This window comes from Henckelia pumila, chromosome 1 (genome assembly GCF_033568475.1).
Source record: "Henckelia pumila isolate YLH828 chromosome 1, ASM3356847v2, whole genome shotgun sequence".
NCBI classification, from domain to species: domain Eukaryota; kingdom Viridiplantae; phylum Streptophyta; class Magnoliopsida; order Lamiales; family Gesneriaceae; genus Henckelia; species Henckelia pumila.
The window spans coordinates 133,149,382-133,164,137 of record NC_133120.1 but is presented as its reverse complement, the minus strand read 5'-3'; positions in this window follow the sequence as shown (position 1 = coordinate 133,164,137).

Here is a 14,756-nt window from a genome sequence, read left to right as displayed (position 1 = left end):
ATTATCTTGTATGCATATGTGTGTGTCTATTTATTTAATTGAGTCCAGACTTGACCCGGTCAATTTTATTCCAAATCCTGTGTGCCATAAAAATTAAATATGTACTTTTATATCGTCTATATTCCGATATTTACTAATACATATTTGTAACACACAATTATTTATTATTTGTCCTAATTATTCTAATTTGGCACTTTAAAATAATTATTAATAAATCTGGCCAAATAACAGAGTAATTAGCATTGGGTCCTTACACTTTCCACTTGTCGTGCCGAAAATCCTTGATACTTCTGTAGAGTAGGATTTTTTCTCATAATTCTTTGGATCATATTATGAGATATAGTAGTTTGACTAAAAAACCAGCCAAAATTTCATGTTTCATGTCGAAATACTTCTTCTTTAGTCTGATTCTGATTCTGATTCTTATTCTGATTCTGATTCATCATCAGATTCTTTTTGACTACATAGTATTTCTTACTCGTATATGCTTTTGTCTGAGGGTATATCCTCAAACTGATATACTTGGACAAGATCATGAAAGAATACCGCATCATCCATGTCAGGTGTTGCTTCAAATATTTTGACTCCTTCTCATTTTCTGTACAATTTGTTGAAATATGTCCCCTTGTTCCGCATGTCAAGCAGTTACAGTCTTTAAAACTTTCACTTGCTCTCGTATGAGTTCTCCTGAAAGTTCTTCTGGATGGTATTCTTCCCCTGATTTGAGATGAGCTTGTTGCTGGGGATGTTCTTTTAGGTCCACTTCTTTTCCCTGATCTATAAGATCTGGCCTTTTGTTTGGACCAAACTGTTCTTGGTTTTCAAGAACCTCTCATTCTTTTATTATAGGGATTATTTCTGAATTTCTTCCTTTTAAATCCATGTGATCTATTCTCAATGATGGTTTGGAGATAATTTTCTCTACAACATAAAGAAGTACGTTTATTTATACCCCTTATCTTTTTGTAGTTTTTTTGTAGTGCTGTCATGTGACACCATTCTGCCAATTTTCCTTTCAAAAAAGAGGCGCGTCTTGCCAATATATCTAGATTACCTAGAACGTATTCTTTTATCAGCATTTTTCTCCAAGGACTTAGAATTTTTGTGAAAAAAAGCTGAATAGCTACATTTTCCTAGACTACCGAACTCCATCTGTATTTAGTGAATAACATAATGTATTCATCAACTAAACAGATATCATGCAACTCAAGACTATATAGAGCTTGAGTATATCTTCTCTTCTTCTCTGTATCTTGATTATTGAAATAGTCCACCCCTATAAATTGTGCTTTAAATAGGGTGGTCATTCTTCCTCCAATCTCGCTGAGTGATTCTCCTGCTAAGACTAATTCTTTAGTCTCTGACATAGTCATTTTCCAAGTGATCTTAACATATCCCATTAGACTCATTTCTAGGAGTTTAATGAATCCTTCTTTATTGAGATCTAATTTTCTTGCAGCAATTCTCATAACTGACGTCCAATCATCTATGAGATCTTCTATGTTTTTGTCCAGAACATCAAGGTTTAACATAACCTCATAATGAGTATATGATCTAAAACAGTTTTTCCGTAAGGAGTTTGATGGAGTGGAATTTTACTTCTTCTTGTCCTTATTCCTACTGGATGTGAATTTTCTCCAGCCTGAAATTCACTATATGGTTCTTCTGTTTTAACCACATATCTCGAAGGATTCCCAGTAGGTTGTTCACCTTCAGGAGAATTCATCTTTAGATCTACAATCTTAAAATTTGCAAATGAATCTGCAAGATCTTATAGATCCTAGAGATTTAATCTTTCTAAAATAGTCATGAAATAGTATTTCTCTGATAATGCTTTTATAAGATTAATAATTATCTCTTCATCAGTTAAAGGTTTTTGTACCATTTTGGTTTTACCTTTCTGATGTAACAAAGGTTCAGTATCAAACGAGAGTGGTAACCTTTCTCCTTTCCTAGAACTCGATGTTTGTTCTAGATTTTGGATTTTCATTTGAAGATCCCTTAGAGTTACAAGAATTTCTTCTTGTTTTCTAAGGATTTCTTCAATTTGTTGAGATATTTCATACATGTGATTGTTGTAATATTGTACCGTCTTTTGGATTTCTCTAAGATCTCCTGAGGGCTTAGAAGAATATGGTGTAATCTTTAGAAATTGGGAGTTAGAAATTATATTTATTAATCCCTCCAGAGCTTATAAAGAGACCCGATCTTCTCCCGTGTGATCTAACGCGGAGCCTTGTGTTTTGTGGGGAATCTATTTTAACTAAATTCAATTTTTCATAGAATTTCATATAGATGAAATTCACCTGGTTCAAACTTTTTTTTGAATTCATGGTTTTGTTAAAATCTCTTCTTCAACAAAGAAAAGCATGATTTAAAGAATAATATTATGTCTGAATAATTAACCTAAGCTCTGATACCATTTTATGGATAATTTTTTGTACCATAAATGAACACAAAATCTCCAGATTCTAGCATAAAACCTTTAGATTTCAAGCATAAATTAGCAAAAATAAAGTACAAGAATTAAACATTATAATATTCAAGTTTGGTGGTCCTAGGGAGTTATTGTAAAAAATCTTTTGGTTGGGGAGTTAGAATATTATGATGGGTATTGACTATTGGGGATTTAACTTCAATTTTCTCTTATAAAAATATGACTCTTATAGTTTAATAAATTGACATATGTTGATTTTGGTGACCATTTGGTGGTATATACATTGATTTGTAAAAAAAATGTTTTCAAATTGTGTTTTCGGAAATTTAGTTCATAAAAATGATTATACAAGTATATTTTTAAAGAGATTTGTGCAACGTTTGTCCGATTCTAAAATATCGAAAAAATGGATGCAATCATAATAACATTCATTAATTTTTCAGTATGTGATTGTATATGATTTAAAAATATAGTGTTCTTGGGTTAGTACCGTTGTTTTTTTTTTTTTTTTAAGAGTCTTTTTGAATCAAACTCCTCATTTGAAGCGTGAAATATTGAAAATCCATATTTTCCTCTACAGAATACTCCTTTCCTACCCAGAAACAATGTTATATTGGAGATGTAATCAAATCTTCATCCAAATCATTCCAAAAAATTCAAATTCGTGAAAATAATTTTTGGAAAATTTTCAGAAAATCATCTTCAAGGTTGCTAGTTCTTGCTTATTTTTCTTGAATGAATCTCACTTCGTTTTCAACACAAAATTTGTTCAAAATATTTTCTAATTTTAAAATATGTCACCCGATCATCCAAAATATTTTCGTAAGCACTTTGTTTGGCGACCAAAACTAGCTTGATCATCATTCCGGTTTTCAAAATCTAGGAAAAATCGGTCAAGAATTTTTAAAAAAAGTGTTCAACATGAAAATTTTAGATCATTCAAAATTACATCACCTGCCAAAGCCCGGCCGTGCGTGGCAATTTTAATGACTACACGCGCCACCACTCGCGCGCCTCCCCGTTCCGGCAGTTATCAGTGGCCGAATTTTTCTGCACTATTTTAGACATTTCGGGAAAGTTTGGTGATCGTTGGAATTGTATTTTAATTTTTATGAATTTTGAAATTTTTAATCAAACTTTTTGGTACAAGTTTTGGCCAAAAATGAGTTTTAAATCGTTTCAGCATTCACTAACGATCCTAACCAGTGGAAAACCACTCAAATTATGTTTATAAGAATTTACATTGGCCTGGGCTCATCAACTGGTTCGGAATATTAAGTTGTTGAGGTGAGATTCACTACCGATTTTTTCAAAATTATTCTTTGGCATATGGCTCGAAATTTATCATAAAATTTCGTAAACTATGATTTATTCATATATTGTATCATCTCGGGAATTTCTCGTTCCATTGATCATATTGTCCTGCATATTTGATCTCTGGATTGTTATTGGTTTCTGACTGATTACCGATTGGTTATTGACTACTGACAAAATGAATGATTGAATGAGTAAATGTATTGAGTTTGGACAATAGTCAATGTACCAGATTGCTAGTCCATTGAACAACGTGATTTCGATCTGAAATGTGAGTTCACATTGGCTCATAAATGATCGATTGCACGGACTACTTGAGTAATTAGGAAATAGTGCTACACCGAATTTTTGTGGGAGCCACCTCTTTAGCCTATGATATTCACTTTAGAGTCCTGAATTGTCACTGCATTTGACCTTACAGGATACTTCGTACTAATGCGTTATTACTAATACACGGCATCTGATATTGAAATACTGCAATGATATCGTTTGTTTTTTTATAAATGTATAAATTCAGTTTATTCACCTAGCAATTCCATATACAAGATATATGACCTCGAGTAAGAACAAATTTATAGAAAGTTAAATGTTGTTTTAGCGACCGTGATGACATGAGTTCCTGTGATTGTATTAGTAATTTGGGTATCATTTGTGTATGTTTAAGTATTATGACTGTGAAATTAAGTACCATCCAAGAGCTGCTAATCTCAATGCTGATTCCTTGAGTCGCAAAGTGCGAGTGCCCGCACTTCAGGCTTGTTCTGTGGCAAGTGCACTTTAAATTTTTTTGTTCTTCAGGGTATACCTACAAGCATAAGAAAATTATGAAGAGTATCCAGATGTTTGCGATCTTATCTGAGCCAGCTTTGTATTCTCGGATTCGAGATGCTCAAATGTCTGATTCGAACACCCAACATTTGGCTAGTTTAGTCAGGGATGATAGTACGTCTGGATTCCACTATCAGTCAGATTGTTTTCTCTGTTTATCTGGACGTATTGTTGTTCCAGATGATGATACTCTGAGGGAGGAGATTTTATCACAGGCTCATCGTTCTAAGTTGAGTATTCATCCGGGAATTAACAAGATGTACAAGGATTTGCGTACGAGATTCTGGTGGAAGGGAATGAAGAGGAGTGTGTATCAGTATGTTTATAGATGTTTTGTGTGTCAGCAGGTCAAGACAGAACATCGACGACCTGGAGGGTTGCTTCATAGTTTATCCATTCCTGAGTGAAAATGGGAGTTGATCACGATGGACTTCGTGACCCATTTACCCGTGTCCTCGAGGAATTGTGATGCTATATGGGTTGTGGTGGACCGACTTACCAAGTCTGCTCATTTCATTCCTTATAACTGGGACTTAAGTTTTGATAGGATGACACGTTTGTACATCCAGAAGATTGTTCGATTTCACGGAGTTCCTGTGAGCATAGCCAACGATCGAGATCCCAGGTTTACTTCTAGGTTCTGGGAGAGTCTTCAGCGCGCTATGGGTACTACTCTCAGTTTGAGTACATCATATCACCCATAGACTGATGGGAAGTCAGAGCGCACGATTCGTACTCTTGAAGACATGTTGCGAGCATGTTCTTTGGATTTTGGTCTATCTTGGCAAGATCAGTTGCCATTGATTGAGTTCGCATACAATGACAGTTACCATAACAGTATTGATATGGCTCCATTTGAGGCGTTGTACGGACTAAATGTCGTACTCCATTGTTCTGGGAAGAATTGGGGGTGCGACAGGTAGAAGGACCAGAATTAGTCCAGCAGGCTGTTGATATTGTTGGATAGATCAGGAAGCGAATTAAAAATGCACAGGATCGACGGGATAGCTATGCGAATGTCAAGCGTAGACCTTTGCAGTTTGAGGTGTGCGAGAAAGTGTTTCTGAAAGTCTCACCATTTCGCAGGATTTTGAGATTTGGTCTCAAGGGTAAGCTATCTCCTAGGTTCATTGGTCCATTTGAATACTGGAAAGCGTTGGAGATCTGGCTTACAGGTTGGCTTTATCGCCGTATTTTTCCAGTATCCACGATGTGTTCCATGTTTTACTGTTACGATGGTATATGGCAGATGAGTCTCATATCTTACAATCGTCTGAGCTACAGTTGGATACGGATTTGACATACCTGGAGAGACCGTTGCACATTATAGTTCATAAGGATAAGGTATTATGCAGCAAGACCATTCCTCTTGTTCTAGTTTAGTGGCAGCGCCGAGGCACTGAGGAAGCCACTTGGGAACTTGAGAGTCGTATGCATACAGATTATGCAGAGCTGTTTTGAAGATTTGTATTTCAGATGTACTTTTCAAATTGTCCAATTTGAATAAAATATGTTTATTCAGTATTTTACTGCATTAAGTACTTAAGATTGATTCGAGGATGAAATATCTTAAGTAGAGTGAGAATGAAGTAGCCCGACTCTATTTTACATGATTAATTTAAGTAAAAATGGTTAAACATGGATTAGGGGCTTAATATGGAATTAATTGGACAGTTTATGAAAATTTAATCAAGGTGGGTTCGGACCGTCCAAACCAGAAACAGAGGATCCGAACCACTTTGGAGGCTTGAACCAAGGATTAGAGGCTACGGAGGGATCTAAACCATCCGAACCCAAGATCGGACCGTCCGAACTCAATTAGGCCATGCAAGTGTGAGGTGTCAAGACTGACCAAACACGTAGCTAGATCGGACCGTCCGAAATCCCAGATCGGACCATCCGAACTTCGCCTATAAATAGATTATTTCTGGGTAGATTGCTTGAGCAACCTTTTCGAAAATCTCTGGGATTTCAATAAACTCATTTCTAATAAATAATTTTGAATGGTGGATATTAGAAAGAGCATATGAAATGTGATGTAACGTCAAGGCACGACTAAAGTCTCAGTCAGCTAAATTGTAGGCTATTCTTGGATAAATAACTTCTACAATTTTTCCTGCACATAAATTTCCTGAGATAGTTCCCAGAATAGCGTCTTGTTATTTTCCATTCTTTTATCGCATACTACGTACGATGTCTATGGGTGAATCTATTTATTCTTTGAAAGTAGCTTTGATCATTATTTGGATTACTCCATTATGAATTTAGGACATCGTTCTTGCTACTTCACTTTTCAGCTTTTGCAATACTTCTCTTATTTCTTAAAAAGGAATTAATTGCATCTCAATCTGATTACTAGTTAATTCCATAGGGATCGCCATTTCCCTTCAGGATATCTTGTAAATCAGATTGTACCTTCTTTGTCTAAGCCCCAAGTTTCCTAAGACTCTTTCTGTGTGGGCCCGTGCTCCTGATTAATGTTTAATGACCAAACAACCAGGATTAATTATTGTAAACTGCAAAAACAAGTAAAAATTTTCCTTTTTGGGCCAACAGAGATTTCGGCATGACCTCCCCGTAAATAGGACATCCCAAAAAATCCAAACAAAACAACACAACACAAAACAACACAACATTATATACTCGAAAATAGAGTCATATTCCACAAGCACAATTCCTACAGCCGCACTGGCCAGGACTAAACACAAGCAGAGCCGGCAAGACTCGATCACGCCACAATCAAATCAAACCAACAATAGAGTATATAGTACAACTACTCGGGGCATCTCCCCGGCAGAATACCAAACCAAACACAATACATATAAGTATATCTGGGAACACAACAACTACAAGCCGTCACTGGGCACCGCTACCTGACGCTCCAACAGACGCGTCAGAAGTCCCTGGAAATGTTGTCATGGCATTAAAAACAACCACGACATAAAAGAAAAACAGGGGTCGGACCCCAGTACGACAAACCAGTAAATTGCGATGTAAATAAATGACATATAATAATACCAAGTAAATGAAATGAAATGCTATGCAATGCGTGAACGGTAACAAATGGAATAACGGATACCAAGTGGAATACCAACAAATAATGTCAACAACAGTGGCCACCCGTGCCAGGAATGCAGCATCAAATCACCGCTCGTCCATGCACGTAGCTCTAGGAATGCGGTTTGCAAGGCCGCTCTTCCCGAGCTGTCATCTGGGAATGTGACTAATCCTATCCCACTCGTCCCTCTGATGACTCAACATACATCTCAAGAGTCCAACAAAATAGACGTCAAATGAGTCAAGAATCAACATGCTATGCCATTCGATTAATGTGACTAGTTGACGAATATCCCTTTTTAATTTATTTAAAAATAAAATATATTATTTATTTGAAAATAAAAACTAGGGATAATTACTCAATTCAGCACATAATCTCAATTTATGCATGAATGCACATATAGTCATCCAAGACACATAATAGCAATTAACAACACTTAATACAATTACATGACTTCATAAACATCGTAAGATACCGTTTTGAGCGTACCTCACTGAACACTTAAATTTACCACAATTCTTAAGGACTTTCTGAAGACTCCGAACCTGTGGCAAATATTATTTCAGAAATTAACTTTTATAAAATTCCAACAATTCAACAGTTTAGCCTAAACTTCTAAAATAATTTCCAAGGCTAACATATGACAATCCTTAGGCATAATATGATCGAATAACCAATTTATACAACTTTAGAATTTTTGAAAACCCAATTCATACTATTCTGAATTTTTCAAAAATTCCACAAAATTCCTAAAATTCATATTTACACTTTCTAATACTTCTAATCATCCAAACATAATTTATTAAGCACTAAAACTCGACAATTCCCAATTAATAAATCTGAAATTTTTGAATTAATTCTTACATAAATTCCAAAAAATAACCAATACCTCAATTCGGCTCAAATAAAGCACTTACAACCAAGAATTAAACTTATATCAATTATAGGAACTCGATTAAACCAAAATACTCAAATTAAAACCCTATTTCAAAAATTATACCTCAAGGCTTCAAACTACAGGTCCAAACACCCGAAACAACCCTTCTCTAGACTCCGGCGGCGGTCGGCGGCAATAAGGGCGGCGAACGATGCTAGCTGCCCGAAATGGGTTCCGAAAAACGAGCTCAAAAATTGGGGAAATTGGTACCAAAACGAAGATCTCGTCGCGAGGATTCTGGAACTTTTTTTGGATTTGAAATCGGGCGACTGACGACGAAGATATCGCCGGTCAAAGGAACGAAAATGGAAATGGGAAAAGGAAACAGAAACGGGGCGTGAATGGTGGAGGAGGATAGAGGGAAAGAATAATATTATCTTGTATGCATATGTGTGTGTCTATTTATTTAATTGAGTCCAGACTTGACCCAATCAATTTTATTTCAACTCCTGTGTGCCATAAAAATTAAATATGTACTTTTATATCGTCTATATTTTGATATTTACTAATACATATTTTTAACACACAATTATTTATTATTTGGCCTAATTATTCTAATTTAGCACTTTAAAATAATTATTAATAAATCTGGCCAAATAACAGAGTAATTAGCATCGGGTCCTTACAATTCTCCCCCACTAAAAAGAGGATTTCGTCCTCGAAATCAAACACACACAAGGCAACATACAAAGTGGTTTAAGCATCTACCACTGATAATACACAGGAAATTCAGAGTACAAGGAGTAATTCATCACTCTCTCAAATAAATGAGGCCATTCCTGACGCATTCTAGCCTCTAACTCCCAAGTAGCCTCTTCTTTCCCATGTCTACTCCACTAAACCAAAACTAAAGGAATCGTCTTGTTCCTGAGTTATTTCTCCTTGCGATCTAAAATCTGCATTGGCTGCTCAACATAGCTAAGGGAATTGTCCAAATCCACATCTTCGGTCCTCAAAACATTGGATGGATCTGGCTCGTACTTTCGCAACATAGACACGTGAAATACATCATGTATCAAGGACAAACTCTGCGGCAAGTCCAAACGATAAGCCAAAATACCAATCTTCTCAACAATCGCATAAGGGCCGATATAACGAGGAGCTAACTTTCCTTTACGCCCAAATCTTATGGAACCACGAAATGGTGATACTTTCAAGAAAACAAAATCGCCAACTTGAAATTCTAAAGGTCTGCGCCTTTTATTAGTATAGCTGGCTTGATGATCTTGAGCTGCTTTCATCCTTTTTCTGATTAACTCACTTTTGTCTTTCATCTCTTGAAGAAATTCTGGTCCCGACATCAGTCGTTCTCCTATCTCTTCCCAACATATCGGAGACCTACACTTTCTGCCATACAAAGCCTCAAATGGTGTCATTCCAATTGACACTTGGTAACTATTATTATAAGAGAATTCTACCAGAGATAAGGATTCTTGCCAACTACCACTGAAATCCATTACAACAGCTCGCAAAAAATCTTCGAGTGTTTGAACGGTTCTCTCAGACTGACCATCTGTCTGTGGGTGATAAGCAGTACTCATTGCCAAATTTGAACCCAAAGCTGATTGCAGACTGCCCCAAAACTTTGAAGTAAACCGAGGATCATGATCTGATACTATAGTCACTAGCACACCATGCAATCTCACTGTATGATCAATGTACAACCTTGCCATTTTCTTATAGGTACTAGTACCATCATAAGGAATGAAATGGGCTGATTTCGACAATCTATCAACAATCACCCAAATTGCATCACAACCACGACTGGAACGAGGCAGGTGAGTCATGAAATCCATAGCAATGTGTTCCCAATTCCATTGTGGAACTTCCAAACTATGTAACATACCATCAGGTCTCATTCTTTCAGCCTTAACTTGTTGGCACGTCAAACACTTAGCCACAAAATCGGATATCTCTTTCCTCATACCTTCCCACCAATAGTGAGATCTCAAGATATGATACATTTTTCTGATTCCTGGGTGCACGCTATGACGACTACAATGTGATTCTTGCAGTAAAGCTTCTTTCAAATCTATCAAATTTGGAACTAAAAGTCTTCCATTATAGCGCAAACATCCATCTGAAGAAACATTGAACTTGTCTGACTGTCCTGTTTGATCTATTTCTTTCAATCTGTGGATGTGAGGATCAGTCCTCTGAGCTACTTTGATGTTAGAAATTAACTGTGGTTCGACTTGGATAGATGAAACTATAAAGTAGTCACCACTCGGTTGATACGTCCATCCCGAAGTACCCAAATGTTCGTGAACCTTGTAGATGGTAAGAGATGCCAGCATAACATTCTGAACTTTTCTGCTGGAGCATCTGCAACTTGATTCATTCGCCTTGGCTGATATTTGATCTCACAATCAAAATCCTTAAGTAATTCCATCTATCTACGCTGTCTCATATTCAAATCAGACTGTGTGAAAAGATATTTCAAACTTTTGTGATCAGAATAAATCACAAACTGTTCACCGTACAGATAATGACGCCATATTTTCAGTGCAAACACAATGACTACCAACTCTAAATCATGAACTAGATATCTGGTTTCATGTGGCTTTAATTGACGGGATGCATATGCAATCACTCGTCCGTTTTGCATCAATACACAACCCAGTCCATTAAGAGAAGCATCTGTACACACAACAAATCCACCTGAGCCTGAAGGTAAAGCTAACACTGGAGCGGTGGTCAATTTTTCTTTCAGAGTCTGGAAACAAGACTCACACTCCTTAGTCCACACAAAACGACGATCCTTTTGTGTCAGTTGGGTCATAAGCTTGGCTATACTAGAGAATCCTTCAATAAAACGTCTATAATAACCAGCCAAACCCAAGAAACTACGAATTTCAGAAACATTGCTCGGTCTTGGCCAACTGATGACAGCCTTAACTTTACTAGGATCAACGGAGACTCCTTGAGCTGATATAACATGACCTAAGAACACCACTCTTTCCAACCAAAATTCATACTTTGAAAAACTTTGCATACAACTCAGCTGCCCTAAGTGTTTGCAGGAAAAGTTTTAAGTGCTCTTTGTGTTCCTTTTTCGACTTTGAATAAATCAGAATGTCATCAATAAAGATGATAACAAATTTGTCGATGAATTCTTGGAACACACGGCTCATTAAGTCCGTAAAAACATCCGGCGCATTATTCAATCCAAAAGTCATGAATTAAAGCTCAAAATGTCCATAACGGGTCCTAAAAGCTATCTTAGGAACATCTTCTTCTCTAACTCTGAGCTTATGAGAACCAAAACAAAGATCAATTTTTGAATACACCGATGTACCCTGTAACTGATCGAACGGATCATCAATACGTGGCAGAGGATATTTATTTTTCACTGTAGCACGGTTCAACTGCCTGTAATCGATACACATTCGCATTGTTCCATCTTTTTTCTTTACAAACAGGATTGATGCTACCCAAGGCGACATACAGGGTCTGATAGCCCTTCTCCATAAGATCCTGCAATTGCTTCTTAAGTTCTTTCAACTCAGTTGGGGCTAAACGGTGTGGTGCTATAGAAAGAGGATTCGTTCCTGGCATTAAATCAATGCTGAAATCTATTTCTCTTTGAGGCGGAAAGCCTAGAATATCATCTGAAAACACATCAGGAAAATCTCTAACAACGGGAATGTCTGACACTATCAATCCATTTTCCTGGGTTGCGTCAAGAGCATAAATCATGAACCCTTCATTCTCAGCTGATAACAATCGGAACATTTCCATTGCCGATACAAATGGTATACGAGACTGCAAATCACTACCATAAAAATTCTATTTACTACCATAGAACGACCTGAATCTCACAACTCCGTGAAAACAATCAACGGTAGCTCGATAATTAGTCAATGTATCCATACCCAGAATACAATCAAAATCGGACACAGATAATTTGATTAGATTAGTTATCATAATATTTTCATCGAATCTAATCATGCAGTTCAAGACTATCTCATGAGACCTCAAATAGACGCCAACAAGAGTAGAAATAGACAAGGCATCCATCAAAGACGTAGTAGCAATCTCATACTCATCGATGAACTTATCAGATAAAAAAGAATGAGATGCCCCAGTGTCTACTAAAATATGTGCAGGGTGATCAAAGATATAACAAATACCTGCAATAACACCTCCTGCAGCATCTCTAGCTTGGTCTTGCGTCAGTGCATGCACTTGAGCCTGCTGTGGCCCTGAAAATTGCTGCTGATAGGGACCTCTAGGTGGTGGATGGCTGGACTGATGTTATGACTGATCAAGAGCATATGGTCTGACTGCTGGTCCTCTAGGACCCTGACTATACTGTGGATTCCGGAATTATTGTTTCCCACCATTAGGACAGACCCTAGCATAGTGCCCTGTCTGACCACAAACATGACAAGTCCCCTGGACTCCAACACACTGAGCAGTGAAGTGCTTACCACCACAACGGTCACAAAACACATCATTAGTTCTTCCAACTGATCCTCCAAATGAACCTCCTCCACGACCACTAGAGCTTGAGGAACTGCTTTGAGATTTCTTTTTAAAGTGTTTTCCCGTGGCTTTGAATTTTTTCTGCCTCAGCTGCTGAGATGGTTGTGAAGGTGAATATGCCAATAAAGGTCGGTATAGAGGTGCACCTGACGACATTGGAGCATTGCCCCCAAAGTTCTGAAGATACATAGGATTATGCTGGGGTTCTTCCAATAGTAAACCTTCCTCTATTTCCTTTGCACTCTCAACAGCAGCAGCATAATTAGTAGGCTTACTAGTCTTCACCAAGGTGTAAATGGTTCGGTTGAGCCCTTGCATAAATCGTGACAACTTGTTCTTGTCATTTGATGCAACATGTGGTACATAAGTAAGAAGATATGAGAAATTCGAGTGATACTCCCCCACCGTGGAGTTCCCCTGAACTAGCCTGTTAAACTCAGTTTCTTTGGAAGAGAAGTAAGACGGTGGTGCAAATTCTTGAAGGAACTGAGCACAAAATGATTCCCAATTTATTTCCTGACCTGCACCAATCAAGGCAGCTTCTGTAGCTTCCCACCATAGTTGGGCTCTGTCCTTGAGCTGACAAATAGCCAAATTCAGCTTCTCCTCAGAGGTATATCCCATCACTCTAAACAGATTTTTCATGCCTTTCAGCCAACCAGCAGCTTTCTCACCATCTTCAGTACCAAAGAATCGAGCTGGATGCATACTCTGAAATCGTGCCATCATCAACTCCATTCCCCCAATTCTTCTAGTCAAAAGCTCCACATTGTGATCAAGTTCAACATTTTTGACTTCTTGTCTTGCTCTAGGGATATGTGGTACTTGCTCAACTTCAGCCTCTTCAATCACAATATGAGCTGCCCCACCAGCTGGGCGACCACGCTTTCCCTTGACGATATCATCCAGTGCCCTGAAGTTATGAGCTCCAGATTCTTGCACCAATTTCTTGCCTTTACCACCTCTCATTCTAGGCGTCATCTAAAAGAATACAATGGTTAATCCTAAAACAAAAACTACTAAAAGTAGATCTTAGTCTAATAAGGCAAAATACTAAACTAAGAATTAAAACTTAAGTCAAATACTAGCTCTGACTATGCTGGGTCAATTACTATATAAAAAATAAGCAGTCAAGAGCAAGTAATCAGTCACATGCGCAATCATTTATACGTTTCTAGACTCGAGTGTCTTAGACTCTAATTTGAGCATATCCCAGTTACGCTCTGATACCAAATGTGAGGGCCCGTGCTCCTGATTAATGTTTAATGACCAAACAACCAGGATTAATTAGTGTAAACAGCGAAAACGAGTAAAAATTTTCCTTTTTGGGCCTACAGAAATTTTGGCATGACCTCCCCGTAAATAGGACATCCCGAAAAATCCAAACAACACAACACAACTTTATATACTCAAAAATAGAGTCATATTCCACAAGCACAATTCCTACAGCCGCACTGGCCAGGACTAAACACAAGCAGAGCCGACAAGGCTCGATCACTCCACAATCAAATCAAACCAACAATAGAGTATATAATACAACTACTCGGGGCATCTCCCCAGCAGAATACCAAACCAGACACAATACATATAAGTATATCTGGGAACACGACAACTACAAGCCATCACTGGGCACCGCTACCTGACACTCCAACAGACGCATCAGAAGTCCCTGGAAATCCTGTCATGGCATCAAA